Below are 26,110 nucleotides of genomic sequence, written 5' to 3'. Positions count from 1 at the left end.
GGTTCTGGGACTGGGGAGGAATAGGCAGGCGCATACTTGGGATCTGGCAGTTCTCTGGCTTAGGTCGTGTAGAGGAAGGAGGTTGTTTGTCTGTTTGGCAGAGGCAACACCAACATCTGACTATTGTTTCTCACATCCTGGTTTGACAGATGGAATCTGCAGCCTTCGTCAGGCGCTTTTCACAAAGATCTGCTCGCAGGAAAAACAAGGGAATATGCAGAATAGGGAGGAAGTGCTGTGCCTGGTGGTTAGAGCATGGAATGGAGAGGGGTTTTGAGGTGGGGGTGGGATCTAGACCTGGCTCTGCCCCAGAGTCACTTCACCGTCTGTGCCTCCCTCTGTAAAATGGCAGAAAAAGGCCGCAAAAATGATCTGAGAGATTGAAAGAAATGCCTTAAAGTGAGAGACTGAAGGAGCGTAATCTGTTTAGCTTCTCGAAAAGAAGCTTGAGAGTTGCCTTGTTCACAGTGTATCAGTGCCGTCACAGGGGGAAAAGGGCACTCTAAGCTAGTGGAGAAAGACCGAACAAGAACCAATGGCTAGAAGTCAAAGCCAGAGAAATTCATATCTGAAATAAGGCAGACATCGTTCACAGGGAGGGTGATTAACCCTGTGAGCAAACTATCAAGGGAAGTGATGGATTCTCCAGCTCTTGGAGTCTTCAGGTCTAGACTGGTTGCTTTTCTGTAAGATGGTTTAGTCAAATACAAGGTATTGGGTTCACTGCAGGGAAAGTGGGTGAAACTCTCTGGCCGGTGATGTAGAGGAGGCCAGACTGGATGGTCAGTGGTCCCCTGGGGCCTTGGAATCTATGAAACTGGGACATCAACTTCTTTGTAAAGTGCAGTGAGTCTTTCCGATTGAAAGCTCTAGGAGAGTGAGTGAGTAAGTGTGTGTGTGATATACATTTCCCCGTTTTGTTTCTCTTATTGATTAATCGCTGGACTTCCCTCCCCTACATCAGAACTCATTGAATTATACCATCAGAGTCTTGTCAGTAACTTTGACCCTCTAATAAAATTATCAGGTTTTGCTTGATTTTTTTTTGTTTGTTCTTTCTCTGAGGATACTGTCCCAAACAACCGATGAGCTCGCTGTAAGTGGCAAAGAGCTAGCGCGCAGGCTTAAGCAGTGCATCAGCCTGTCTGCTAGCTCTTTGCCCAAAGGATGAATTTCACATTGACACTAAGCTAAACGTCGTTTTGGGTGTGGTCTATGTTGACGTCATAAATTCTTGTTTTGATTTTAGACTTAAATGTGTCTTTCTTCTTCAGCTCCTGACCTACCTGGAGGGCCCATAAGACACCATATGGCCCTCTAGGAGTTTCAGGTTCTTTTTAGAGGTCTCTGATGTGGGTGAGAATGTGACCCTGCCATTGGGATGATGATAGGCATCTTGTGAGTTAGCAACAAGTTGTGGGGCTGGGGAGCAGAGTGGTCAGGTCAGTTGAAGGAGATGTTGAACACAGCAGGTCTGAGTCTGCAACCCTGTGTCTCTGCATGTTCATGCTAAAAAGCTTCTGAGCTCTTGATGGCGTTTCTTCTAACAACTGATTGATACATACATACGTTTATCAAGGTCATGCATTCCACCTCCTGACAGTGCTTCGAGCTGCACAGGCTCTAAGCAGCGTCCAGATCTAATCGAATGCCCTTTTAATATCTACAGAGCAGAGAAATGGTTTCCCGCTGGCATGTGTTTACATGCAAATTTGCTCAGTGTCGGGGTAACAGGGGTGGGAGTGATTGAATGCAGGGTGGCTGCTGCCTTTTGCCTGCAGAGTCTTGGCGCTACGGGCTCTTATTAACGCATGACTTTGCAAAGTGGATTCAGGGTAGGGAAGCACTATGTCGAATTTACCTCTTTATCCCAGCTTTCCAAGGAGCACTAGCCCGGTAGAGTTGTTCTGGATTTACAGTCTGTTGGAGCAGAATTTGGCCCCCAACAGTGTTGGCTTGAGAGTTGCCAGCGTTTCTCTCATTTATGTGTTGATTTATTTATGGCAGGGCCTGCTTGGTATTCGGCACTTTCCAAACACTCAAAGTGATGCTTGCAGCCTAAGGACAGACAAGTAAACAGAGGTGAGGGGAAAGGGAACAACAATGCTCAGTGTACACGCAAGTCCCCATGATTCTCTGTAGGCAGCATGGCAGTCATGGGTCTTCGAGAGGGACTTAAATGTGGGTAGGAATAAGCTCAGGGCGGTTGTATGGTGCAGAGGGGTGAGAGAAGGCAAGGAGGCGATGGGTGTGAGAAGATGAGGGTGATGACAGGGTGACAAGGGAGGGACCCAAAGTTTGACAAGGGAGACTAAGGGGGATGGAGCACAGTTATGCACCGTTTTGTCTCTGTTCCACCTTGAGTTAAATGCACCAGGTGAATTGCTGGCATGGGACGGAGGCATTGCCTGAGAGAGCACAGGCTATTCAGTATGCTTCCTCGCCACTGGGGTGGGAATGCAGAGAAGAGACGCCTCCAGCATGCCCCAGCTTGGATGACTGCCCACATGACACCGTTCTGCGCTGGGTCTCGGGTCTCCTTTGTGGATGCCCATGTTGTTACCTGGTTCTGTCTGGGAGGGTTCTGCGCTGCTGCCCATCGCCGTAGTGTCTGGGCACCTTCTGTTGATAATAGAGACAGAGATCTTTTCATTTTACAGACCTTGGTTTCATTCCGCACTGGAGCTAAACCCCAACCTTTCCAGCTCATTTGTGAGAACGGGATTGCTGTGGTCCGTTTTTGGACTGCAACCTGAGCCCTTCAGTCAGGAAGGGAGGTGTGTGTCAAGTTGCAGTGGGGGAGGTTTAGATTGGATATTAGGAAAAACTTTTTCACTAAGAGGGTGGTGAAACACTGGAATGCGTTACCTAGGGAGGTGGTAGAATCTCCTTCCTTAGAGGTTTTTAAGGTCAGGCTTGACAAAGCCCTGACTGGGATGATTTAACTGGGAATTGGTCCTGCTTCAAGCAGGGGGTTGGACTAGATGACCTTCTGGGGTCCCTTCCAACCCTGATATTCTATGATTCTATGATGTGGCAGAGCCAGGTTCAAATCCCTGCTCAGCCTGATTCAGATCAGAGTTTTTTCATCCCAGATCGCTCTGGATTGGCAGAGAGGGGACTTGACTTGAATCTGGATCTCTCGCCTCCCAGGCCTGTGCTCTAACCACTAGGCTAGTGCATGCAAGTCTCTCTTGCCTGTCCTCTGATGATGACTTTGTCGAGACCGATATGTCTCCGTGAAACATTCTGGCTTCCACAAAACAACATATTAAGGTGACATTTCATTTTGCTGAAAATGTTCCCCCTAGCTCTGTGTATGGGCTCCATGGGGTCTCTGGCTCTTCTCCTTACTGGGCTGTTGAAGTCATTGTGTGCCTAAGGACACATTGGCTGAGCTGTCTCAAGCCAAAGGCAAGAGCATTTCTGCAGTGTGAAGGGGAGCATCAGAGGCCCTTCCCCTTCCTGGTGGCATCGGGTCACTGCGGGCATGTCTGATGTACCCAGAGGAGAGTTGATACTGCATCGCTCGAGGCACATGGTCCTGACCAGGCCTATATTGCTAGTGCTTTGGTCTGTGGCTTGTTAGACACCTTATTGGGGCCTGAGTTTCCAAAGCTCCGGAGGCCAGAGCTGGAGGCACTTGTGTGTGCAAATTGGGCATTTGTGCAAGCAAATGGTCAGTTATAGGTTCAAATGTTAGAAAATAAAAACTATCAGGCTCTTATTCAGGGGATAAGGCAATACGCCGTGTTTATGGTGAATACAGAAAGAATCAGAGTAAGCAGTCGGCTATAGCTATACATTCCATTCACTCACACACACGTTCTGCAAGGTGGTTGTTATAATTACCAGCCTAGGAGCTGCTCGTGCCAAGTGACTGGCCAGGTGGCCTGGACACGAGGAGGGAGCAGGGCCTTGTCAGATGCGCATCCGATGCTGCTGGAAGTTGGTTGCAGAACCAGACCCAAGATTGCAGACCCCCTTTGAACCAATCCACCCGCCCCCCGGCTTTGACAGAAGGCAGAAAGCTTTGCCTGTGCAGTAGGAGAATGCATTTTTATCACTCTGGTGCCCACGCCACAGCTGATTGTGGAGCGTTCAGAAAACTGAGATGAAAACCAATTATCCAAGTTTTGGGCAAAGAATGGCCTGATTGCTGCTCTTGTTCTGTGTTGTATTATTGATGCCCCACTCGTTAAGCATAAACTCAACAGGGCGGAGAAGGAAAAAGCACGTACTTTGTATTATTTCCTGCACTTCGTTCCTCTGTGTTTCCCTCCTTGTATGAAAGACTAAATGGAAGGCTTTTTCATGTTGTTTTTCTGAGTTCCCTCAAAGGGCATTTGATCTCTTCTAGACTGCTTGTTCCTGGGGCCGAAACATTCTTTGCATATATCAGGTGACGCTGTTACCAGCGTTGCCTGTCACACGTGGTGCTGAACTACAGAGCAGCCTCACCTGGTTTTTTGCCCATCGGGCCAGATCCTCAGCTGGTGTAGACAGGCATCGTGCTACTGAAGTCCGTGGATGGACACCCGTTGTGGATCTGGCCCATTGGTCATAATGGTATTTTTGAACACAAGCGTGCACAGTTTGTTACACACAGACATGGGTGTGTTCTTGAGGGTTTAAATGATCCATGTAAATACTTGTGGATGGAGTCACCTGCTGTCTACTTCAGTTTTCTCTCTCTTCTCTTAAGTCCGGTGCATCCCATCCCAAGTCAGAAGCAGCTGCAGGTAGGGGTTCTATCACCACGGCAGGGCTGGGCCGGTTATCAGGAGCCATTAGGAGGTAGAGAAGTACGGCTTGGCTAGGAGGGGGCTGAAGGCAGAAGTGGAGCAGATGTACCAGCACACCAGAAGGAAGGGTCGAGAGGGGTCTGAGCAGCTGTCGTTTGAAATGAAGGACCATTTAGGCTGGAATATCCAGAGCAGTTTCCCTATACTGAGATCTACTGGGTTGTAAGAGCTGCCCCCAGGGAATCCTAGGAATGGAAGGGACCTCAAGGTCATTTAGTCCAGTCCCCGGCATGATGACCACAAATAGGTTTGCAAGTGCCTTTAATCCCAAAGTGCTGCCCAGCTTTGCCCAGCGAGTTGGCGATGTGCAGATGATCTGTTCTGATGCTGGGAGAAGGCCACCTCCCAGATGGGGATAGCAGCACCCGCTAACTCTCCTCCCCCCCCCCCCCCCAGTGGAAACAGCACAGGAGCTTGAGGAGGCAAAATACAGTTGTGGTGGCTTGATTCTAGCCAGGACAGTGCGGCCGACACCTTGGACTTTGTGGAAGGTATCATGATACCTTCCACGACCACGAGAGGTCATTACCTCAGTGTTCTGTCCTCAAAAGTCCACAGCTCCATTAGCCCATGCTAGGGCACTGTCAGCCCTGACTTTCAGGGAAGAGTACCATCTACTCGGTCATCTGTACTCCTTACTTCAGTACCTGGGTTTCCCATCCAATTAATGACCCATCCGAACCTCGCTTACCTCCATTTCTGACATGGTCGCTGCCCAAGATGAAGTGGCTGCCGGTGATAGAATTCCCAGGACCTGAGACCTTTTCAAGTGTGTTAGGTAAAGCACTGGAAGAATATACAGCAAGGAACAATGCTGCACGGACTGGGCGTGGAATAGGTTTAATAAGTTCCTTCATCTCTAGTTTGCTCTCAGATCCATCTGTTCCTTAAACTCACTTACGCCATTTCTCCCCCATGCCAGCTTGTGAGTGAGAACCTGGTGGGAGACACAGTCTTCCCTGAGTGTAGCCTCCCCCTTTCTTTCATGTGCCATCCAATCCCTGGGCAGGTACTGCACCCCTGGGTTGGGGGACTCGCTGGTGAGGCCTTGCGGGTTCTGCTCTGTGACCGACATGTGGCACTAGTTCTTTAGCTCAAGCGGTAGGTGCTCACGCTTTTAGCTCTGGAGGTTCCTGCTTCAGTCCCCGGTGCATCTGCCAGTAGAGTGGCCGTCGCTTTCAGAACAGGTCATTTACTAGGACTGCTGAGGGTTTCCCTAGGGACAGCACCTCAATCTCTCTCTCTAAGCTAAACCCCTTTTAACTCTGACCCTCTCTTCATAGGGTAGGCAGAGTGTGCCGCGGATCTGTCTTTTTGCCTCTATAAATACCCTGATCGCTAGAGCAGTTTAGGTGGGGTTTTTTGTACCCCGTTGTACCATCCACAGGCCCAGCAAGACCTTGCAATGCTCAGCCCTGCTGGTAACTAATCGCGGTTGCATAGAGCAGCTCAGTGGGTGCAGTTCTCCTTTGTCTTCTGCGCTCCGGGCTCCGGGACATGGCCGTCCAAGTTGTGTGCAGTGATCCAGTCTCTCTGGCTCCATGGGAAGTGTCACTCTGTAAACCATGGTGCACTCAGAAGACGCGAGGTGGCGCTCCAGTGCAGAGAAGAGGGATTCCAGTTGTTGCATTCTCACTCACGCGCCCTTGGCTAGACTGATCATTGGATTCGCAGGTGGGAAGGAATTGAATGTAGGTACCTTAATGACAGCACAGAAGGGAGACAATCTTCCTCCCGAGCATTGAGCGGTGCTCGCTCTGTTAGAAACAGGGTGGGTGGTCCCCATTTCTTGTCTTCCACCATCTGGGTGGGGGACCCAGGATCCCAGCCTGTCGCCTCCTTTATCCAACCACTGTGGGTTCCCTCCCTTCAATTGCTCTGGATTCTTCCCCATTCAGTGACCTCAGTCCACCCCTTTAGCCTCTTGCATCTGTTCCCAATGTACCAGTGGTCAGGAGAGGAGGGTACTTCAGGGCACCTGTGGGGACTGGGATGGTTGTGTCAATGGGGAAAGCACCACGGGAGAGGGAAGGGGTCAGAGCAGAAAGGGCCTAAAAAGACACTTCAGCTAGGAAGTGAAGGAGTCGTTCTATGCACTGCCCGATGAGCAGCGATCTGCGTGGCTTTGAATGGCAGATAGTAGGGTTGGAAGGTCTCTCCTAAGCCAGTTCCACCACCCTGGCATTGCTGCAGGGCAGCTTGATGATCTCTGCTTGGCAAACTCTGGCTAAGTATGAAATCCTCTTTATTTGGTTTGCAAACCTTGAATGCTCCTCTTCACTCTTCAGGAGGAACTCCTTCCCCCACCCAATTGTAGCCCATGTAGAACCTCTAACTGTGGCTTGAACACTTTGCCTCTAAATAGAAGGTTGTTTTAGGTCCACGGAGAGTTTCCTTAACAGCAAGGAAGCATCTTAAGTTGAAGGTCATAAGAAACATGCCCCCGTGGTTCCAGCTGCATGTGGGGACGACATTGGGGAAGGTCATGCAAATTTTGGGACACAGATCTCTAGGAAAATATGACTTGCTATTAATGATGCAGATGGTGTTTCCAACCCCTCTGCACAAACTGCTGATTCTTGTGCTCCAGTCTTCCCCCGAAGCTGAAATCGGATTAGAAAGCATTAAGTCAGCAAATGCACGTGCAAACATCTCCACAGTAGTTTAAAGGAATTCTGCTTCTGAAAGTGCCACATCTGTGCATGGCATTTGCTGGTCTGTTTTTTGTTGCTCCCGGCACTTGCGCTGTGCCCTGCATGCGCCGTTGCTTCGAGGGAGACGACATTTGGAATTTCCCCACCTCCTGTAGGAGAAGATAAGTTTAATTTAAGATTTGGAGGTCGTGGTGGATTATCAGCAGAACGTTTGCTCCTAGTGTGATGCTGTGGCCAAAAGAGCAAACGTGATCCTTGGATGCATAAACAAGGGAATTTCGTAGGGATAGAGAGGTTACTTTACCTCTGTTTGGTGAAGGTGTAACCACTGCTGGAGGACTGTGTCCAGTTCTGGCATCGACAGTTCAAGAAGCATGTTGATAAATTGCAGAGGGTTCAGAGAAGAGCCATGAGAATGATGAAAGGATTAGAAAACCTGCCTTCTAGTGATAGACTCAAGGAGATCAATCTGTTTAGCTTAATCAACAGAAGGTCCAGGGGATACTTGATCAGTCTATAAATAGGGCCCTGCCAAATTCAGAGCCACGAAAAATGCATCAAGGACTGTGAAATCTGGTCTCCCCTCATGAAATCTGGTCTTCTTTGTGTGCTTTTGTTCTATAGTCTACAGATCTCACGGGGGAGACCAGCATTTCTCAAATTGGGGGTCCTGACCCAAAAGGGAGTTGCAGGGGGGTCACAAGATTATTTTAGGGAGGTTGCGGTATTGCCACCCTTCTGCGCTGCCTTCCAAGCTGGGCAGCTGGAGAGTGGCGGCTTTGATCGGGTGCCCAGCTCTGAAGGCAGCGCCCCATCAGCAGCAGCGCAGAAGTCAGGGGGGCAGTACCCATACCATGCCGCTAGCTGCCCAGCACTGCTGCCAACAGCAGCGCAGACGTAAGGCCAGCTGGACCACAGCCCCCGGCAACAATAACTTTGCGACCCACCTGCACAGCTCCTTTTTAGGTCAGGACCCCTACAATTACAACACTGTGACACTTCAGATTTAAATAGCTGAAGTAGTGAAATTTATGATTTTTAAAATCCTATGACCATGAAATTGGGCAAAATGGACCGTGAATTTGGTAGGGCCCTATCTATAAGTACCTACATGGGGAACAAATATTTAATAATGGGCTCTCCAATCTAGCAGAGAAATGTCTAACACGATCCATTGGCTGGAAGTTGAAGGCAAACAAATTCAAACGTGGTCAGTTTCTCCGCTGAACCTTAATGCAGCCCTAGGGTGAAACTAGCGTGATCCCTGATCCCGACAGTGCTAACCCTGAGCCTTAGTGCTGTCTGGATCATGTCAGTTTCATGCTAGGGCTGCAGAGGCATTGGTGTTCTATCCTATTCTTCTCTCTCTAGTGTGTGCACGTGGCGATGAGGACGCTCTCTCTGAGCACTTTCCAGTGATGCATTGAGCACCTTGACTGAAATCTGTCACATGTGTGTTCTCTCTTCCCCTCCCTAGCAGGAGGAGTGTGTGTAGGGGAGTGTTTTGTTTTGGAATGAAGCTATCAATATTTGATGTACACTTTGCTATGGTTTTCTCAGAGACAGCAGGTCAAAGAAATGGGACTTGCAGCTAAGAGTGGAAGGTGTTGAGATTCGTGATGGTCCTTACTTCATTTCACAGTTTCAGACCAGCCCCTGAGAGAGCTCATAATCCAGAAGGACTCCCCCAAGTAGCAGCTGCCAGTGGGGGAGGAGTACAGTGCTGGAGAAATCCCCTAAGAGCAGTCAGAGAGTTAGTGGAGAGGTAGAACTGCCACATTTTGCCCTCTGCCAGTCAGTAGGCCAAGGGTTGAGTAAGCATAGAATCATAGAATATCAGGGTTGGAAGGGACCTCAGGAGATCATCTAGTCCAACCCCCTGCTCAAAGCAGGACCAATCCTCAATTAAATCATCCCAGCCAGGGCTTTGTCAAGCCTGACCTTAAAAACTTCTAAGGAAGGGGATTCCACCACCTCCCTAGGTAACCCATTCCAGTGCTTCACCACCCTCCTAGTGAAAAAGTTTTTCCTAATATCCAACCTAAACCTCCCCCACTGCAACTTGAGACCATTACTCCTTGTTTACTTCGTCATAGAAGGCAATTAGATTAGTCAGGTATGACTTGCCCTTGGTGAATCCATGCTGACTGTTCCTGATCACTTTCCTCTCCTCTAAGTGCTTCAGAATTGATTCCTTGAGGACCTGCTCCATGATTTTTCCAGGGACTGAGGTGAGGCTGACTGGCCTGTAGTTCCCAGGATCCTCCTCCTTCCCTTTTTTAAAGATGGGCACTACATTAGCCTTTTTCCAGTCGTCTGGGACTTCCCCCGATCGCCATGAGTTTTCAAAGATAATGGCCAATGGCTCTACAATCCCATCCACCAACTCCTTTAGTACTCTCGGATGCAGCGCATCCGGCCCCATGGACTTGTGTTTGTCCAGGTTTTCTAAATAGTCCCGAACCACTTCTTTTTCCACAGAAGGCTGGTCACCTCCTCCCCATGCTGTGCTGCCCAGTGCAGCAGTCTGGGAGCTGACCTTGTTCGTGAAGCCAGAGGCAAAAAAAGCATTGAGTACATTAGCTTTTCCCACATCCTCTGTCACTAGGTTGCCTCCCTCATTCAGTAAGGGGCCCACACTTTCCTTGACTTTCTTCTGGTTGCTAACATACCTGAAGAAACCCTTCTTGTTACTCTAAACATCTCTTGCTAGCTGCAACTCCAGGTGTGATTTGGCCTTCCTGATTTCACTCCTGCATGCCCGAGCAATATTTTTATACTCTTCCCTGGTCATTTGTCCAATCTTCCACTTCTTGTAAGCTTCTTCTGAAGCTTGTGAGCTTCAGAACGGCTAGGGGCTCTGATACTATGGTGATAAAACCCCACGGCAGAGGCACAGAGATCCAGTCCAAGGAGACGCTGTGATCATCGCATTATTATAACCCACTAGCGAGGGGCTGATATGGAAGATGAAGCCATTGAACGGAAGATGGAGTGGCGCTCTGGTAGCCATCGGTGACTGAGGTAGTGGGTAAGGTGTCTCAGTGGGAGTTTTCCCTGCGCCTTGCTGGTTCATCTTCTCTTGAGCTAATACATTTAGTCCTCTGCTTAGCAGATGTTTGGTTACCCTGTTTTCCAACTGCATTGAGGTTCCCTTAACTACCAAAACACTCTTGCAAAGCTGATCCAGCAAGGCTGCTTCCTTTGATATGCAAAATTGAACCAGGCAACATGATGTTTGAGAAGTTGAATTTAAGTCAGGAAGCCAGACAGTCCAGATTGCTATAGCAGCCATGCACGTACCTTGCATGTTCTATCCTGAATTATTACCTTGGATCTATTGCTGATTGCACTGTGAAACACAGACCAGGAAGTTCTTCAGAATGGTTTCATTTCATGCAAAAGGAGATTTGCTCTCACATTCACTTTACGTTTATTTCCAGGCTCCGAGTGGGTACCATGTGGACTGCTGATTGCTTGTGGCCAGATTCTGCTGTCTGTTACACAGGTGTATATCAACTTCCTATTAGCCAGGATGGGCAGGGATGGTGACCCTAGCCTCTGTTTGCCAGAGGCTGGGAATGGGTGACAGGGGATGGATCACTTGATGATTCCCTATTCTGTTCATTCCCTCTGGGGCACCAGCCACTGATGCATCCAATGAAGTGAGCTGTAGCTCACGAAAGCTTATGCTCAAATAAATTTGTTAGTCTCTAAGGTGCCACAAGTCCTCCTTTTCTTTTTTCAAGAGCAGAATCTGTCTCTAACTCTTGAACCTCCTGGCTTGTGCTTGATGCAGCTTTAAAGCTGAGAAACGAATATTAGTCAGTCTTGGCATTGACTTATGTAGCTTTTCCTTTTGGAAAGAAGCACAGTACTGGTGTTAGGCCTGCAGCAGTGGAAGGCTTTGAATCTGATCCTCACAGCACTAAAGAGAACTCCTTTGGTACATCAGTTGTTCCTGTGCACTGCACCCCAACAACTGGGTGGGAGGAGCTGGGAGGAGCAAGCCACCATCCGACCCCAACGGTGCCACATCCTCCATTGGGCAGTGGCCTGCTTCAAGGAGAAGTGCCTTGCCCCTGAAGCTGAAACAAGAGAGAAGGAAGGAAAAGGAAAGAACTTTCTCCCAGAGGGCAGGTGGCCTGCCAGGAAATGTCTGTATCTACTGCGGGCAGATCTGTGGTTCCAGGATCGGACTCCTGAGTCATCCAAGAACCCACATGTACATCCATGATAGAGATCATCCTTGGGTCGAGGGATCGCCGATGATGACCCTCATCACTGCACCTAAAGCCCCGACACGCGGAGACCACTTCTAGGGGTGAGTGGAGAGCTCTTAGTCTTCACGCCCATTCAGTGAGTGGACAGAAGACTTTGTTTCTAGCGCCAACAACCAAGCACCTTTCCCTGGCATAAAACCTCCCCAGAGCTAGGAATGGCAGTGCTGATCCTGTTGGTTGGTTGTATTGTGGCAGTGCTTAAGTGCCCCAGTCCTGGACTGGGATCCCATTGTGCTGGGTGCTCTACAAACACAGAACTGACAGGGGATCCCTTCCCAAAGTGCTTGCAATCTAAGCCTAAGGCAAGAGACAATAGGTGGAGACAGACAGACTGAGGAGCATAAGGAAACAATGAGGCATTGCCCTTCAGAAGGGGGAGCCAGTGGAGGGATGTGTTGGTAAATGGTGTCGTCAGTTGCTTCACCACACAGTGGTTCATTATGAAATATACTCAAGAGACCAAATAACCAGTATCGGTCAGGTGTACTGCTGAATATCAGGAATAGTAGAGTTCAGGGGGGAAAAGGTTCAGTGTGATGCTCATTTCGGGAAGCTGTCTCGGGCAGCCTGTTGCATTCCCCTGATAAAGAAGGCTTGCTTCCAAAGTTACACCCGCTAGCGAAAGGCTGATATGGAAGACACCCCGGCACTCTGGTGGCTATCAATGACTGAAGTAGTGGGTAAGATTTTTCAAAGGGAGTTTTCCCTGGATCTTGCTTCTCGGGCTAGTAAATTTAGTTCTCTGCTTAGTAGATGTTTGGTTACCCTTTTTTCCACCTGCATGGAGGTTCCCTTAAGTACCGAAGGCACTCTTGGGTGGCTCATCCGGCAGCGCTGCTTCCTTTCGTATGCAAAAACTAACCGTGTTTGAAAAGTTGAACTTAAGTCAAGAAGACAGCCAGTCCAGATTGCTGTAGCAGCAATGTTGTATGCAGTCTTGTAGTCCTGTTGGTCCCAGGATGTTAGAGAGACAAGGGTAATTTTATTGGTCCAGTAAACGATAATGCCTCATCCACCTTGTCTGTCTCATTGCAGCAGTGCAGGTCGGTAGCATTTTCTATCCTGTAAAAAGGTGCAGTCTGCATCCTCGGAGGCTAGATGAACTCAATCCTCTTTCTGCCTTGTTTTTCTGGTGCCGTCGTGTACGCCTGATGTGAACACCTGCATTCCAGGTACCAAGGGCGTGAAGGCACCTCCTCGGCTTGTACCAGGGTAGAACGCTCATATGTCTTGATCCTGACAGTTTTCCTATCTATTTAAGCCAAAGCTTATTTCAGCTGATACAAGGTGTTGTGGGATTCTTAACATAAGTGAACAGGATTATAGAAAGACGTAGGCTGATTCAGGCCATGTAACTAATATGGATCATATTGTATATATATTTCTAGTAATTTGTGTTGTGAATAATACATATTGATGATGTGATTTTCTATATATCAGCTCAGCATAGATTGGTTGATAGATGCAAAGAGAGGGGTGGTGCAGTCAAAGTGATGGGTTAGGAAAATGATCGTATCAGCAGGGTTTTTGAACAGACGAAAGCGCAAGGTAGCGGCTGCCAAGGTCAGAGCAGCGTGTGCTGCAGTAGCTGAGATGTGAGATGACTGGTCTGAGCTGCGTGAATGGTAAGCAAAGACTTGAGATGTTCTGCAGAGACGAATCTGCAGCCTCACCTGGGTGTGAGGCTCTGGAGAGAGGCCAAGTCAAAGATGACCCCCAGGTCCTCTCTCATTGATGTCTCTGGGAAGTACTGGTAGTCAGCACCTAGTGGGATCTGCTCTTCGTGGGTCTGTCTCCGCAGCCCATGGCAGCAAGCCTCCCAGCCTGGGAGTGGGGCTCATGCCAGCACTCTAAAGATAGCTGCGTAGACAGTGCTTTGAAGGTGCGGCTCAGGCTCTAAAGCCTAGAGTGAAGGGCAGGTGCTAGCCCAAGTCTGCTGACCCAGGCTGGGGGGCTGGCTGCTGCAGGCTCTGTAGATGTACCCTATGGGGCTCTGCCCAGCCCGTGTGTTCCTGTGGATTTAGACAAAGGGCTGTAGGACTCACGAAATGCTTATCGGCAGTGGGCTGAGTGTTCCCGGGTGGCGAACGTTAAACCTTCTCTTTGCATTTCACCATGCTGTTTCCTGCGAACTTGCACGCTCTGCAGAGGAGCAAGGAAGGGAGGGAGGAACGGACCTCGGGTTGGTTTTAGTGCTTTCCTGCGACTGCTTCTCGAGTTGGTCCAAGAGAAGATTATTAAGAAGTGACTTGATCACAGTTTAGAACTTACCTGTATGGGGAAGAGACCTCTGACTGCAGATGGCTCTTTAACCTAGCAGGAAAAGAATGAGATCCGATGGCTGGAGCCTGACGCTAGACAAATTCGGACTACAAAGAAGGTGGGATTTTGAACAATGAGGGTGTGATGGGTTGTCACCCCTGGGGTGCAGTCTGGAACTGGGGTACCGCTGAGCCCTCTGACCCACCAGCCTCACTGTGCTGCTGTGACAAACTGCAGACCGCTCCCGGTCCTAAACTCCCACCAGCATTCACACAGACAGGCACCTACCCAGCTGCAGGTTTATGAATGAGCCAACAATAGGGAGTCTACAAGCTATAATACTTCCCAGCTAGGACCCCAGAGCTCTACCGTCCTGCCCTGTTCAAAAACCCGACCATTGTGAATTTATTACCCAGTTTGCCCCTCCGTCGATGTGGAGAGGAATATGCACCCCAGCCCTTGTTAACTGAGCTGAGATTTTCCCCAGACGCTCCACTCAAAACAACGCAGGTAAAGATAAAACGTAAAACAAGTTTATTAACTACAGAAAGACAGATTTGAAGTGATTATAAGGGATAGCAAACAGATCAAAGCAGATTACTTAGCAAATAAAAACACAAACTATGTCTAACATATTAGACGGATGGGATTTGAATTAGCAGTTTTCACCCTGACTGATGATACAAGCGGTCCACCAAGTTTCCATACACAGGCTAGAAATCCCTTTAGCCTGGGACCAACACTTCCCCCAGTCCCGTCTTTGTTCCTCATGTGTTTCCAGGGGTTCTCTTGTGTAGGGATTGAGGGACAAGATGATGCCACTCCCCACCTTGTATGGCTTTTCTATAGGGCAGGAACCCTTTGTTCCAAACTCCGCTCCGGTCCAGTTTGGGGAAAAATATGGGTACCAAAATGGAGTTCAGTGTCATGTGGTCTTTTCACAAGCCCTTGCATGTCCCGATGAGTCATAGCAGCCATTGTCCATAGGCTGGCTGGAGTGTTCTCAGGCAGGCTCACCAGGTGGAGGATAAGCTTCTCTCCTCAGTCGGGGTCTCCAACCTTTTTACACCCAAGATCACTTTTTGAATTTAGGATATACCCTGCACCTTCCCCGAGGCCCTGCCCCTTCCCTGAGGCCCTGCCCCACTCATTCCATCCCCCCTCTCTCTGTTGCTCACTCTCCCCCACCCTCACTCACTTTCACCAGGTTGGGGCAGGGGATTGGGAGGGGGTGTGGGCTCGGGCTGGGGCCGAGGGGTTTGCGGAGTGGGCGTGGGCTCCGGGCTGGGGCAGAGTGTTGGGGTGCAGGAGGGCGTATAGGCTGCTGGCTCTGGGAGGGGGATTAGGGATGGGGAAGGGAGTTCAGGGTGCAGGAGGGGGTATGGGGAAGGGGGTTCAGTGCTGGAGGTTGGGGTGCAGGCTCCTGTTGGGGGATACGTACCTCCATCAGCTCCCGGTTGGCAGCGCAGTGGGGCTAAGGCAGGCCACCTGCCTACCCCGGGCCCACAAAGGCACATTGGCACCTCATCCCCATCACGAGCCAGGCCCCCTCTCCATTCCCCCTCAGCCAGTAGTGCACCACGTAGCCACGCTGCTCCCGGAAGGAGCTGACATGCCCCCTCAGAAGGGGCACGTGGCACTGCGTGCTGCCCCTCTCTGCAGGCACTGCCCCTGCAGCTCCCATTGGCCACAGCTCCCTGTTCCTGGCCAATGGGAGCTGCAGGGGCAGTGCTTGCAGGCAGGAGCAGTGCATGGAGACTCCCATCCCATGGGGCTACAAGGGTGTGCTGGCCGCTTCCGGAAGCAGCGTGGGGCTGCAGCAGGCAGCCCCGCTGTGCTGCTGCACCCGGAGATCACAATCAACTGGAAGAATCCCCAGGATCGACCAGTTGATGGTCGATGGGTTGGTGAACGCTGTCCTAAGGGCTATTATTTCCACTAATGTCCCACTACCTTGAATAGGTCCTTCACATCCAGCTGTCTAGACGGAAGCATCTTGCCTAGTGAGGGTCACCCAGGTGTAACTAAATGTGGAATAAGGGTACATAGTCAATATTTATAACTTCACAAACAAAAATGATACATGCACACAAATAGGATAATCGTATTCAGCAAATCATAACTTGTCCAATGACCTCTCACAAGACACATCTTGTACCACATGCAGCATAATTATGTCATCATCATATTATAATGGTGCCACTGTGAAGAATATGGAGTGCAGTGTCACAGAAGGTAACTGACCATTGGAGCAGCTTACCAACAGTCATGGTGGATTCTCCGGCCCTGACCTCTTTCAGTCAAGACTCGATGTCTTTCTAGAAGTCCTGCTGTAGCCCAGACAGAAGTTAGGGCTTGATGCAGAAATTATCGAGTGAGCCTCTCTGGCCTGTGTTATCCTGGAAGTCAGCATTTGTGATCAAAATGGTCCCGTCAGGCCTTAAAAGTCTGACTATCCTCAAGCTGAGAAGCTGTAGTGTTGCCTGCATCTGGCCTGGATCTCTTGGCAGCAACAAATGCTGTTTGTTTTTTTTTGATCAGCAAGATCAGTTTTGGAAACATGCCCAGTTTCGGTTCCCGTTCATCGTTCGGCTCCTCTGCTGTCGCGTTGCTTGTTTTCACGCCTCCTGCTGAGATCGGCCCAGCAATTAAAGAAGGGTAGAATATCTGCAGCCATCTGCAGCAATAAACCCACAGCTGATTGATACAGGTTCAGGCTTGTTATTGTATTAAAAGGGAAGGAGTCCTCTGAGTATGTGGCATGTAATAAATAGGGCTGTCAAGCGATTAAAAAATTAATCACAATTAATCGTGCTGTTAAACAATAATAGAATACCATTTATTTAAATATTTTTGGATGTTTTCTACATTTTCAAATATATTGATGTCAATTACAACACAGAATACAAAGTGTACAGTGCTCACTTTGTAATGAAAAATAAATATAAATATTTGCACTGTAAAAAACAAAAGAAATAGTATTTTTCAATTAACAAGTACTGTAGTGCAATCTCTTTATCATGAAAGTGCAACTTACAAATGTAGAATTATGTACAAAAAACCCCCTGCATTCAAAAATAAAACAATGTAAAACTTTAGAGCCTACAAGTCCAATCAGTCCTACTTCTTGTTCAGCCTGTTGCTCAGACAAACAAGTTTGTTTACATTTGCAGGAGATAATGCCACCTGCTTCTTGTTTACAATGTCACTTGAAAGTGAAAACAGATGTTCTCATGACATTGTTGTAGCCAGCGTCTCAAGATATTTAGACTCCAGATGCGCTAAAGATTCATATGTCCCTTCATGCTTCAACCACCATTCTAGGAGAGATGCATCCATGCTGATGACGGGTTCTGCTCAATAACAATCCAAAGCAGTGCGGACTGACGCATGTTCATTTTCATCATCTGAGTCAGATGCCACCAGCAGAAGGTTGATTTTCTTTTCTGGTGGTTCGGGTTCTGTAGTTTCCACATCAGAGTGTTGCTCTTTTAAGACTTCTGAAAGCATGCTCCACACCCCGTCCCTCTCAGATTTTGGAAGGCACTTCAGACTCTTAAACCTTGGGTCGAGTGCTGTAGCTATCTTTAGAAATCTCACATTGGTACCTTCTTTGCATTTTGTCAAATTTGCAGTGAAAGTGTTCTTAAAACAAACAATATGTACTAGGTCATCATCTGACGATTATGCTTTTACATCAAATACATGGCAGAATGTGGGTAAAACAGAACAGGAGACATACAATCCTTCCCCAAGGAGTTCTGTCACAAATTTAATTAACACATTATTTTTTTAATGAGCATCGTCAGCATGGAAGCATGGCCTCTGGAACGATGGCTGAAGCACGAGGAGGCATATGAATCTTTGTAAAATATCTTGTGACGCCAGCTACAACAGTGTCATGGGAATGCTTGTTCTGACTTTTAATTTTTTTGAGTTACTAGCATGAGTTAACTGCGATTAACTGACCGTCCTAGTAATAAAGCGTCTTCCCAGAGTCCTGTGGAAGATACAGACCATCCATTTTCAGATGGATTTGCTGCAAGTTTGAATGAGAGTGGCTGGTTTTTTTTGTTGTTTTTTTTTAAAGCTGGGATTTGCTCAATTGTCCTCCCTCTTAACTTGACACAACTCCCACTTCCTGTGTCTTCAGAAGGCCTTTTGCTAATAGGATCCTGGACCGTAAACCCCTTTGGGGCGGGGGACGTTGAGTGGAATTAGTGCATAGTAGAATTCTTTGGGTAAACGGCACTATGGGCTCATTGGCAGGGATGGCGGTGATTTAATTCCTCCTTTTACCAGCCTCAGGAAAGATCCCAGCAGAGTTTGTACTCGGGGCAGGTTTGGGTTTTGGTGATGAATCTGGAGCCGGTCCCTGGTATGGGATGCTGCGTAGTTTATACACACGGGGGTAGGAGACATGCTTTTCCTAGCCTACAGTTCCTCCTCTCCTGTGCCGTCAGCTCCTCTCCTTTCATTGCAACCCCCTTCTCCTCCAACTCCCCAGGTCCCTGCTGTCCACGCTCCAGCATGCACCGGGCACTTCTGGTGGCCTTCTCGTATCTCCTGAGTGCACGTGCATCGGCCCATCTCCCAAGAGCACTGGCTGCCAACTCACTTCAGGATCCAGTTCAAAACCCTTGCGGTTTATAAAGCTCTCCAGGCACTTGCTCTAGTTGACCTCCAGGACCCCTCTGCTCCCCTAGAAATGGCCTCCCTGACCTGCTATGTACCCTGGTCACCGCTGACCTGTGAGCCTGCACCCCTGCAGCTCCCGCCGTCCGGTGCAGCCCTGGAGCCTTTCCCTCTCACTTCAAATCTCTGCTGGAAGCAGCCGTTCTCTCCCTTGTCGATGCCTCCAGCTTTCTTTCCCTCTGCTGTTTGTTGTCATGTTACTGTGACCTTCTCAGCCATCTTGGGACAGACGTACAAAGGGAGCTCTCTAAAACAGGGCTCTGATCCTGCGATGGGAACGGTTCACGTAGACCCCTACCCTTTCATTGCCACGGAGTTCACTACGGCTCTGCATGGGGACAGAGGGCTACTTATAATGTAAGTTCTTTGAGACGGGGACCTGTCTGTCTTTGTACAGAGCCTAGCAAAGCGCAGCCCTGGCTCCTAGGCACTACAAATGAGCATAACATCTGGGCAGATTCAATTGTCAGATCAGATTTATGGTTATAGTTTCTGCTTGGACCATTAGGAGGCCTCATGTTGTGAAAAGTGAGCGAGTGTCACTTGCACTTCACAAAAGGAAGAGACACTAGTGCCTAGTAGCACTGTTCTATCATTTAAAGAATCACAAGAGTGAAACGCATGCAAAGCTGCATGGAAGCTATTTTAAAACACCGCCAAAGAGGCTCAAACTAAATGTATTTCTCCTCCCCATCCCCCTCCGGGGGAAGCCATCACAGCTAAACAGCAGAGTAAAAGAGGTTGTTAGAGGCAGACAGGCATCCTATAAAAATTGGAAGTCAGATCATACTGAGGAAAACAGAAAGGAGCATAAACTCTGGCAAGTCAAGTGTAAAAGTGTAGTTAGGCAGCCCAAAAAAAGAACTGGAAGAGCAACTAGTAAATGAGACATATGTTCTTATGACACAAAAATTAAGAGCCAACATTTTTTAAGTACTTCAAAAGCAGGAAGCTTGCCAAATAGTCAGTGGGGCCACTGGGCAATCAAGGTGCTAAAGGAGCAATCAAGGAAGACAAGGCCATTGCAGAAGAACTAAATGAATTCTTTGCATTGGTTTTCATTGCAGAGGTTGTGAGGGAGGATCCCACACGTGAACCATTCTTTTTAGGTGACAGATCTGAGGAACTGTCCCAGATTGAGGTGTCACCAAGGAGGTTTGGAACAAATCAATAAATTTAATGGTAATATGTCACCAGGACTAGGTGGTATTCACCCAAGAGTTCTGAAGGAACTCAAATATGAAATTGCAGAATGACAATAGTAACTGTGGTTTGTAACCTATCATATAAATCAGCCTCTGTACCAGATGACTGAAGGATATCTCATTAAGAACTATTTTTAAAAAACGCTCCAGAGTGGATCCTGGTAATTACAGGCCGGTAAGCCTAACTTCAGTAGCAGGCAAATTGGCTGAAACTATAGTAAAGAACAGAGTTGTCAGACACACAGATGAACATAATTTGTTGGGGAAGAGCCAACACAGCTTTTGTAAAGGGAAATCATGCCTCACCAATCTACTAGAATTCTTTGAGGGGGTCAACAAACATGTGGACCTGGGGGATCAGTGGATATAGTGTACTTGGACTTTCAGAAAGCCTTTCACCAAAGTCAAAGTAAACTGTCATGGGATAAGAGGGAAGCTCCTCTCATGGATTCGTAACTGGTTAAAAGGTAGGAAACAAAAAGAGGAATAAGTGGTCAGTCTTCACAGCGGAGAGAGGTAAATAGAGGGGTCCCCATAGGATCTGCCCTAACAACTGCCAGACTGGGTCAGACCAACTGTCCATCTAGCCCAGTACCCTGTCTTCCGACAGAGGCCAATGCTAGGTGCCCCAGAGGGAATGAACAGAACAGGGAATCAAGTGATCCATCCCCTGTCGCCCGTTCCTAGCTTCTGGGACCAGTGTTGTTCAACATATTCATAAAGCCCTGAGTTGTCTCCACTTTGGCACTCCTCTTCTCTGTGGCCATCTGTTAGACTGCCAGCTCTTTCCACTGTCTCATTCTGTGGCTTGTACAATGCCAGATACATCATATATGATCTGGAAAAAGGGGTAAACAGTGAGGTGGCAAAATTTGCAGATGACACAAAATTACTCAAGATAGTTACGTCTAAAGCAGAGTGCGAAGAGCTACAAAAGAATCTCAGAAAACTGGGTGACTGGGCAACAAAACGGCAGATGAAATTCAGTGTTGATAACTGCAAAGTAATGCCCACAGAATGGTTTCCAAACGATAAATACAAAATGATGGCGTCTAAATTAGCTGTTACCACTCAGGAAAGAGACCTTGGAGTCATTGTGGATAGTTCTCTGAAAACATCCGCTCATTCTGCAGTGGTTGTCAAAAAACCGAACAGAATGTTAGGAACCATTAGGAAAGAGATGGATAGATAAGACAGAAAATATCATAATGCCCCTATATAAATCCCTGGTACACCCACACCATGAATACTGTGTGCAGTTTGGATAGACCTCTCATAAAAGATATATTGGAATTGGAAAAGGTATAGAGAAGGGCAACAAAAATTATCAGGGGTATGGAACAGCTTCGGTATGAGAAGAGATTATAAAGGCAGGGACTGTTCATCTTATAAAAGAGATGACTAAGGGGGGATATGATTGAGGTCTATAAAGTCATGACTGGTGTGGAGAAACTGAATAGGGAAGTGTTATTTACCCCTTCACATAACACAAGAATCCGGGGTCACCTGTTGAAATTAATAGGCTGCATGTTTAAAACAAAGATAAGGCACGACTTCTTCACACGGTGCACAGTCAACCTGTGGAACTCATTGCTAGGGGATGCTGTGAAGGCCAAAAGTATAACTGGGTTAAAAAAAGAATTAGATAAGTCCCTGGAGGATGGATCCATCAATGGCTATTAGCCAAGATGGTCAGGGATGCAACCCCATGCTCTGGGTGTCTTTGCCTGCCAGAAGCTGGGACCGGATGACAGGGGGACCACTTGCTAATTGCCCTGTTCTGTTCATTTCCTCTGAAGCATCTGCACTGGCCACTGCTGGAACACAGGACTCTGAGCTCATGGACCCTTGGTCTGACCCAGTGTGGCTGGTTTTATGTTTGTTAACCCTCCCTGCCCATTGTGTTAGAAATGGGAAAAGAGCCTGCAGTTCCTGTGCTTGTTAGGGTGGGAATCAAGGAATGTGAAATGTCAGTGACTGACTGAGAATTGTTTATTTCCACTTGTCTTTCTAACCTTTATTTTTTTCTCCTTGGAAACATTGTACTAAATCCCTGCTTCCACAGAGCGGATTAGCTTCTAGACAATGCTGTGTTTGCACCTCAGGAAAGAGAGTGCCAAACATTTCATATCGGCTGCAATCTGCTGCTTTCTATGTTAGATGCAGTCACACTTAAAGGACCTGACCCTCAGGCGGTGTAAATCAGTGTGGCTCCGTTGAAGTCCATTGATTTACGCTACCTGATGATCTGGCCCAAAGTTCTCTGGCATTTTCTAGTCCAAAAGAGAACTCAGCTGGATTCCTATAGTGTGGAAAAGCGGCGTAAAGGAAAAAGAAGATGATTTCATATGTAGCTTTCAAACCCAGCTGCTCAGACTGGGGTCAGAATGACTTCACGCTACATTTATAATTTATTCCCCTGTTGCAAAGTGGATAATAAGTTATTGGAGAAGGCTTTGGGCTCATGCTACAGGGCAAAGAATAGCAGTGTAGATGTTCCCACTTCGGCTAGCCCCCGGGCTCTGAGACCTGCTGAGGGGGGTGGGTCTCAAAGCGCTGGGCCCGATCCCTGTCTTCATTGACATTATTGGACAATCACTCACTGTCGTTAGTGGCATGGGCATGGGCTCACTGGGAATAGGATTATCGCTGCCTTGGTCCTAATGGAAAAGCAAACTAGTTAAATGCTTTTTTGTGTGTTGGTTTTTAATTAGAGCAACAGGAATGTGTATATTGAAATATCAGACGAATGTGTTGATTCAACACTGTTGATGCTGTCAACTTAACCACATGGAGCAGAGAGGACTGATAGGCCTTTTAGACACCTGAACTCACTGGGGACTATGCTGCACTTCTCTCTGTGGGGCTAGGGCCCAGGAAATAGACTTCACCCTGTGTGACTTTGGGCTGGTCTCTTAGTGCAGGTCTATGCTTAAAACATCTGCCAGTCTAGTAACAGCAATCATAACTCCATGCACGGGAGAATATAAGGGGGTTGCCTGTAACAGTAGCTGAGATCCTTTCCATATGTTCTCAATGTCAGTTACAGGTGTGATAGTTACATATATTTATTTCTTATGACATTACCATACTGGTGAAAGCCCTACTGTAAACGCAGTTATGCTGGCACGAAGGTGCTTTTACCAATGTAGCTTATTTCAGCAGCATGAGATTCACTGGCAAAAGTGCTCTTCTGCTGGTGTGCACTGCAGCTCCGCTTGCAGGGTTTGCTGGCATAGCCACAACATTTTTCTAGTGTAGACAAGGCCTTCGTCTCTGCACCTCAGCTCCCCATCTCTGTAAAAGGGATAAGAATCCTTCCTTTGTCTGCTTTGTCTGTTTAGGTGGTAAGATCTTTGGGGCAGGGACTGTCTCTTGCTGTATGTGTGTAGCACCGTGGGGTCCTATCTCGGTTGGGGCCTTGAGGTTCTGATGTACTGTTAATGTCTTTGTAATCTATTTCACTTTAAGGCTTTCAGGGCTGAAAAGTTGGGGTTGGAAAACTTCAGGGGCAGCATGGTCTGGTGATTGGGGCCTGGGACTGAGACCAAGGCCCTGGTTTCTATTCCTGGCTCTGCTGTGGATTGGCTGGGAGAAATTGCTTATCTGCTCCATGCCTCGGTTTCCGCATCTGAAAAACAAGGGTACAGATCAAGTATCAGGGGGTAACTGTGTTAGTCTGTATCCACAAAAACAACAAGGAGTCCGGTGGCACCTTAATGACTAACAGATTTATTTGGGCATAAGCTTTCGTGGGTAAAAACCACTTCTTCAGATGCACTATATTTGCCTTTTTCCAGTCGTCTGGGACTTCCCCCGATTGCCATAAGTTTTCAAAGATAATGGCCTGTGGCTCTGCAGTCACATCCGCCAACTCCCTCAGCACCCTCGGATGCAGTGCATCCGTCCCCATGGACTTGTGAACGTCCAGCTTTTCCAAATAGTCCCTAACCTGTTCTTTCACCACTGAGGGCTGCTCACCTCCTCCCCATACTGTGTTGCCCAGTGCAGCAGTCTGGGAGCTGACCTTGTCTGTGAAGACTGAGGCAAAAAAAGCATTGAGTATTTCAGCTTTTTCCACATCCTGTCACTAGGTTGCCTCCCCCATTCAGTAAGGGGCCCGCGCTTTCCCTGACCACCTTCTTGTTGCTAACATACCTGTAGAAATCCTTCTTGTTCCCCTTCACATCCCCTGCTAGCTGTAACTCTAGTTTTGCCTTGGCCTTCCTGATTACACCCCTGCGTGCTCGAGCAATACCTTTATACTCCTCCCTGGTCATAAAAAAGATGGAGAAAAGTTGTTCTCTTTTGCCACAGATGGCAGAACGAGAGGCAATGGGTTCAAACTACAGCATAGCAGATTGACATTAAATCTCAGGACAAACTTCCCAACTGTAAGAGCAGTAGGACAATAGAACAGATGCCTACGGAAGTTGTGGAAGCTCCTTCACTGGAGGTTTTCAAAAGGAGGCTGGAGCCGTCTGTCTGGGATGGGTCAGGTACAACAAATCCTGCATCTTGGCAGGGGGTTTGATTAGATGACACTTGCGGTCCCTTCTAACCCTATGCTTCTATGTTTTTCCTTTTCTGTTATTTTCCTAAAGAAAGGTTGATTTTTTTCATTGGTTGGTAGCCATTAAAACATGTTGATTTGCAACTAAATGGAACCTTTACACTAAAATTGGTGTTTCCTTTTGCTAACCAGGAGGCGACACTATATGTATTGCTTATATAAGCAGTTATTTAGCTTGACTTACATTTATTCAGATTCTTAATTTTTAATATTTTATTCTGTTAGGAAATGGTGAGTGATGCCATTCTTATTTACTAGATGATTAATTTGATTGTGATTGGTTCAGGCTCTATTTGGATTGACATTCAAATTGAATTTAAAATGCACAAAAACAGCATTTAATTTTTTTAAATTAAATTACCTTAAATGAGTTGGTACCATAAGCAAAAAAAATGATCAAAACATGGTTTGCATTTAAAATAAATTGATTTATTAAACATAGGAAGTATTATCTGTAGGAGTAGTATATTGAATTGATTGTTTTCAGTTATGTCCTTCATGATTTTAGAACTAGTAGATCTCATCCTCTAACACCTTGTTTTTGGTTCATAGATTGGAAGGGGAAAACAAACTTTTCTGCTTTTTCAACTCCGAACTGGTTTCTTAACTTTGTAAGAACTAATCATTGAACTAAACTGGGTGAACAAGCTGAAGTGAAGAAAATATTTTTTCTGTACCCCCAGAAGAGACTCCTGCTTTCAAAAGCTTGTTTAGCACTTCAGCAAACTGTGGTTCTGGGTCTTGGCCAGTTACTTCCACCAGTTCAGTGGTTTGACTTTCTTAACACTTGGCAGCAAACGTACTGATGAATATTTTTTGTGTGTGTTTAAATTAAATGATAGCTTATTATAAGTTTAGGCGTTAACATAGGTTTTGAATTTCAAATTTAATTTTAAATAAATTTATTTTTTTAAAAATTAACCAGTATTTCATTTAAATAAAAAACCCTATTTAAAAAAAATATTTTTTTTATTTAAGAAAGAACCAATTGATTTCTGTTCTTGGTTTTTTAACACCAAAAACAACCCAAAATTTACAGTTTAAAATAGAAAATTTTTTATTTTTGGTTGTGCAAATCCCAAAACACTTTGTGTTTTTTAGGGTTTTTTGGCAAAAACATGAAACTTTTTTTTGACCGGACCAGAATTTTTTTCATGAAAAATTCCATTTTATCAAACAAAAAAATCTTTTTGATCAGCTCTGCCCTCCTTCCCTGCTTTAGGTGCCATCACTGACTTAGGGTGCTTAGGGCAGAGGGGGTTGGATCAGGGCCTTGCTGCTGTGACTTGCCTAGTAGTGGAACCATGGTTTTCATGTCCTCCAGGTCTCCTGCACCTTGCTGTATCACACCCCTCCCCATTCCCTCTCCCAGCTGTGCCATGCAGCGCCCCCACCCCAGCCAGGGAACATCAGTAGAAGATTATCCTGATATCTGAAGAATGCACCCCAGCAGCAGATCAGCCTGGGGACTTTCTCTGCACCCCCAGTAGACTCTCTACCTGGTGAGCAGCAATGAGAGCTGCCTCTTCTTTGTGGCCCATCGGCAACGATCTGGGATACGAAAGAGAAGCACGTGCCCTATGCTCATTCTCTTTCTTTGGCCTCCAACCCAAGCCCCGAGCGACGCTTTGCC

The 26,110-nt window shown here is 47.3% G+C and overlaps 1 protein-coding gene across 6 annotated transcripts in view; it reads left to right on the top strand.

The window, feature by feature from the left end:
- Positions 1–26,110, top strand: part of ADISSP (adipose secreted signaling protein) — a 144,635-nt gene that overhangs the window by 65,245 nt on the left and 53,280 nt on the right. The window lies entirely within an intron of this gene.

The sequence above is a fragment of the Lepidochelys olivacea genome (assembly GCF_965140295.1).
Source record: "Lepidochelys olivacea isolate rLepOli2 genome assembly, chromosome: 4".
NCBI lineage: Eukaryota > Metazoa > Chordata > Testudines > Cheloniidae > Lepidochelys > Lepidochelys olivacea.
This window is presented reverse-complemented; position numbering and strand designations above follow the sequence as displayed.